Source organism: Priapulus caudatus, unplaced genomic scaffold (assembly GCF_000485595.1).
Source record: "Priapulus caudatus unplaced genomic scaffold, Priapulus_caudatus-5.0.1 Scaffold776, whole genome shotgun sequence".
In the NCBI taxonomy this organism is placed as follows: domain Eukaryota; kingdom Metazoa; phylum Priapulida; class Priapulimorpha; order Priapulimorphida; family Priapulidae; genus Priapulus; species Priapulus caudatus.
This window is the reverse complement of record NW_014577837.1, coordinates 8,856-14,659: the sequence shown is the minus strand read 5'-3', so window position 1 is coordinate 14,659 and position 5,804 is coordinate 8,856.

Sequence of the window (5,804 nt, the reverse complement as noted above, 5' to 3'; positions counted from 1 at the left end):
CGGCCGGACGGACGCACGGACGGACGATCAAGCGATTCTACAAGCTGCATCTGACTATGTCAGATGAGCTAAAAAGTAACGTTTTTTTACAATGTTTTAACAATTTTTCACACAAATCCGCTATGTTGATTAGGGTTAAACTAAAAGTCGGAGAGATTATCTTCAAGTCCAGAGTAAAGGTCAAAGACAGGTGCCAATGCGCACTTTCTCTCTCAGACGTGTAAGCATACCAAGTCTGGTTGCGCTAGCTCAATTAGGGGCCGAATTATAGAGCAGAAGGGAAATATGATCAATTTCAAGGTCAATGTCAAATAAAAGTCGCAGTGACCTGGTTTTGGTACGCGACACCCCTTCTCCCCAAGATGTGTAAGTATACCAAGTTTGGTCACGCTAGGTCAATTAGGGGCCGAGTTATAGAGCGGAAAGGAAATATGATCAAGGTCAAGGTCAAGGTCAAATAAAGGTCGCAGTGACCTGGTTTTGGTACGCAGCACACCTTCGCCCCAAGATGTGTAAGTATACCAAGTTTGGTCGCGCTAGGTCAATTAAGGGTCGAGTTATAGAGCGGAAGAGTGTCTGCGGCGGCGGCGCCTGGACGGACATGAAACCATAGTATCCCCGCCGACTTCGTTGCGGGAGATACAATTACCACATAGGATATATAACTTTACAGTAAACATGTTATTATAAGGCTGTAAAATAAAATAACACTGCCCGTAACCAATGCAGTTGTTTCCCTTTACTTTCATGAAATAAGCACGTGGAAGTTACCTCCATAGTGTGTGTTTTGCCACTAGATGTCTGGCCATATGCAAATATGGTTCCATTGTATCCACCCAGCACATCTGAAATATAACAGAAACAATGCGTACAAAAACTTATATTTATTATATTTATTTACTTCTATATATATTAGATTATTAGTTATTTATTTACTAACGGGAAGTATACACCAAAGGAAGACATCACCCACTTTGTCGCACTTCAACCTGATACTGTTTTTCCACTTGCTCTTAGATGCAAATGTGATTCTAATTGAATTCAAGTTGACAACCAGCAGCTGCAATTCATTGACTTCATTCACGCTTGTCAGTGTCCTGACGTCATCTCCCTGCAGAACTTTACCTACATTATGCGGCAGCTATATATATCTAGCATCAACTGAAGCCAGCATCCTACCTAAAACCGGGGTGGTATACGTATCTGGGTAATACTAATAGCGACTTTTTTTTCAATTATGTTTTCTGGCAATATGTTTTCAAAATAAAAACTTTATAAATCTGCTGGTAGTAATAATAATATGGTGGGTAAATGGGTAATGGTCCTGAGAGGGTAATCATCAGATTGGTAATAGTCCTAATAGTAATATGTGTATTGAAAATGGGCCATCATTATTGTACGCCTACGATTAGTAATTGTCCGTAGTAGTAATTGTCCGGGTGGTAATTGCCGCTTTGGTAATTGTCCTGGGGGTAGTTGTCAAGGTGTACGGGGTATGCTACGAGAGATGGTTCACTGCCTTTACCGCACACGGTCATGCGCCAGTGTACACATCCCACGCACGGTCACGCGTCGGTGTGCACATCCCACACACGGTCACGCGTCGGTGTGCACATCCTACACAGGGTCATGCGCCGGTGTGCACATCCCATGCACGCACGGTCACGCGTCGGTGTGCACATATCCCACACACGGTCACGCGCCGGTGTGCACATCCCACACACGGTCACGCGTCGGTGTGCACATATCCCACACACGGTCACGCGCCGGTGTGCACATCCCACACACGGTCACGCGTCGGTGTGTGTTCCCCCCTATAGCAGACCATAGCTAGCTCATGCCCGGCGCACACGGTGAGATTCGTGCTGAGCACGGAGCGTGAGTTTCGAAAACTCACATAAATCGATTGTGCACACGCGAACCACAGGTATATATTCAATGTAATCAATGGTTTATTTGACGGACGAGTTTACCAGCGACAACTCACAAGAGCCCATGACTTCGTCGAGGTAGAGCAGGAAGACCTACTGCCGCATTGCTCACGCACTGCATACTGTGTTATTACCAATGCCTAGGCTGTCATATTACATCCCCCTTTTGCTAATTATAACAAACACATGTGAATTGGCTGTGGCATGTCTAAATACTGTTACTAGTCTACTTGATACTGTTTTATTTTATCTACGGCTTGTATTAACGAAAACAAAATATATAATTGCCAATGTTCATGTCGCTACTTAATATAACTTAACTCAATCGTCACAGTATTAATCTTACTTGAAGCCAGCACAGGGTTTTGCATCAACTGCATTCAAAAGATCAAGGCGATCAGTTTCACACTTATCCTACCAGCAGCGTGTGCGGTTTGATGTATCAGATGCGCCTGCTACATCATCTGCCTGAGCCTTTTTGGCTCACACGTGCTCTCAGCTGCGCTTCAAGACTCCGATTAGGGACTCAGATCTTTTCGGTTCCATGATTGGGTGGACTCTTTTCGCCGTATCCCATAAGACCAGTCTCGCGTAACTGCTTTCCGATTCCTCCTAAGGCATACCTCCATTTGCGTGCGTTTCAACCATGTACGCATCTGTTGGCTCATGGACACTTTTTAATCACCTTTAGCGGGTTGACAATGCTTCCAACTATTGCTGATCTGTAGGTTTGAAAAAACTGCCTGGACACAAGGAGCTATAATCTTTTGTCCAGTTCTATCCATGGTCAGTTGCTTCTGCGCGCTCGTCTTGCTTCTGTTGTGATGACGTTCCTGTACCTTATCTGCGGGGTCATGTGTCGCCCCACTGGCTGCGGTGATCACTTTGATAGGAAGATGTGGACCCACTTGCCGACTGAACATACAGTTCACCGCTGACTTGGTAGCATGTGCGTTGTCAATCGGTGTTTTCAGCGCGCACAGCATGCGCAAGATCTGGATCAGCTTTTGCTTATCCCTTGGCCTTTTGGAGGATTTCATTCACGTGTCCAATTACATTACGCTCGATGAACCCCATCTTGCGATTCTAGGGTACCTCGGCACTGTAGTCACATTGTCGAATGGTTCCACGATTTCAAGAACTGTTAAATTCTGCCGAGAGAGAATGAGGACCGTTTGTCACATATAATCCGCTCGGCGTCGTCCGAACTCGGAGTAGTATTTTCTTCACGAATCTTTCACGACCTGCCTCAAGATGTGCTTGCCCCTGGATCTTGTCTGTACAACTGGATACTTTTGCATATAGTAGTCCAGCAAGGTCAGCATGGTATTCTGCATTCCAAAGCTGGAACAACAAGTCTGTTCCGCAATGTCTGCCACGGACGGGTTGGGATTCTCGTTGACGGTTGCCAGTTTCTGCTGCTTGACTTGGTTTGTCGTGTCTGACGATCGGTTCACACCTGTGACACTAGCTTTTTCTATGTTCACTGTTCATACCAAATCAGTATACACAAGTTTTAGCCCTAAGTTAGCATCTTTGTCTATGCCCTTAGATGACCTACGTGAATTCTGCTCAGATTATTACTTTTTGCATGGTTTCGGGGTATCACAGCCCATTTCCCCTTCATAACCACACCATTCGTCGCATCGCTTAGTTCATCCTGAAGCCGCCGCCCAATAGGCAGTTGCAGCGGTTTAGTACACTCCCGTCTGTGCGCTGGGCCAGCCCGGCCGCAACTATGGTCCCGCAAGGGCAGTTTTCGTCATTCCCTAGTCTCCTCTGCCATTTCCTGTTACTTTGGAAAGTAGAGAACTGCCACGGAGCTTACTTTCACGTCCATACGTCGATGGCTTTCCTTTTTTGGCTTCATTCAGGTTGCCTCTGACAAGCAATCAGCAGCAAGCATTTCTTCGGACCGCGTTCTATATTTTATGACGAGGGTCATCCCGGAGATGCATAGGCATGCGTTGAAGGTTCGCCGGCTGGTTGCTGACGTTACAGGTTCATTTTTGATGGGAGCTCCCAAGCCTTTTTGTAGAGGGTGTCCACTTTGCATGGGACTGCTTTCACTTCTGTCGCGCGTATTGAAGTATGCAAGTGGTAGTGCCTCTTGCAGATAAGATGCTTGGTCTTCTTCGTAGGCCTGCCTGATATGTGCTTGTCACGTCAAACGGGTGCTGTCCTTCCTGAGGAAGCAGCCGGTGTAAAGTTGCCGTATGGGTTATGCCCAACCTTCGGTATGAATGGCGACATATATGTAGCCAGTCCAAGGATTCCTGCAGGGTTTGTTCATGTCTGTCGGCGGAATCATGGCGTGGCGATGTCCTTCTAGCTTCGCTGGGTCTGCGGTCGTGCCTCCTTGTTGGTAGATGTCATTCCGAAGAATGCCTGATGGATGAACAGCGATCTCACATTTGCTGCGTGGTTATTAAACATTGTAGACCCACGTTCGTTTTGCGACTTCTCATCAGTTTGATCGGTAGAACGTTCATGCATGTTGTATTTTCAGGTGCGTTTCCGCATACTATACGTCTATATCGTCTGATTATTTTCGAGTACACCGTCGACCAACTTAGCTCGCAGTATGAGAGTCCAATGGCTGCGCTTGGTAAACACATCCTGGACATGACTAGACCGACCGATGGACACATGCCGTAAGCTAGTATCGTCCAAAGACGGCTGTGTCTAAGGCGTCAAGAACCTGTGATTCCTCCGTCGCAGTTTAATCGCACCAGTTTCATCCATTCTTTGCATCAGCTCGGAGAGAGATGATCTCCGATGCGCTCCATTGAAGCGCATGTGTTATCTCTTCAAGTGTTGGTGTTTTGTCTATGGCATCTCAGAGCATTGGCTCGCCACTTGCATTCAAGTCTCTTTGGCATCCTAGAGCATGTCGCGTTAGGCTTCCATCACTTTGCGACTCGTATGCTACATGACGGCTACCCCACTCTGTCGGCCCTCTATGACCTTTCGGATTACTCCTTGTGTGCCCCTCCATAGCATCTTATCTGTGATTTGATTTCATCTTTAGCTGTATCGGAGTTTTGGCGAGCGTGTGCCATGGACAACTGGAGGAATATTGCGGATCCAAGGCCTGATATCGCGCCGTACTCACCAGGGAGAGTTTCCTATCTTGTCAACACTGACCAGGCGGTACTGTCTCGTTCAGATCCCCAGCTTGAGCCATATAGGTTGCTAGCATGCTTTCCGCTCTCCTATTTTTGGCATTAGTCCGAGTAGCGACAGGGTTCTGTACCGCGTCACTGTCTTCAATGCCCACGTGGGCGATGGTAATCCATGTAGTGCCCACTCTCGTCACATTTCTACCTTAGTGCCAAGAAATCTGCCAATGTGCGATTTCCATGTGATAGCAGCCGTATACTTGGGTATGGGAACCAAAGTGCTTGATTCACGCTTTGGTTTGTAGGCAGTGACGACGTATTGATTTCTGTTTTGAACTCAACTGCTAATGTGCGGAAACCTTCGGCCGAGTGTCAAGTAACATTCTGGGAACATACGGTCGAATATATTTTTGCCAATGGGGCAGTGTCGTTGCCGCTGGGGGCGCGCCTGTGTCTACTTTTCACCCTTTAACATCTGTCTTCGATTTATGTCGATTCTGGTAGTGTCAATACCGAATGTCAGTTGACGAAGTATTTTTCATCCGGCTGTATCTCCATTTTGCCCTAGGTGGGTCGGATGTGTGTTTATCGCATGTAAGTTTCCTAACGGATGAAAAGCTGAGATTTTCTAACTGCATCATTGCATGGCTCGTTCCAGTTTTCTCATTGCCTCTTTTTACCCCGCGAAGCGTTGGTCCCCCTGCACATGGTCTGTTCTTGGCTCGCCGAGCCTCGGTCTCTTGTTGTCGCG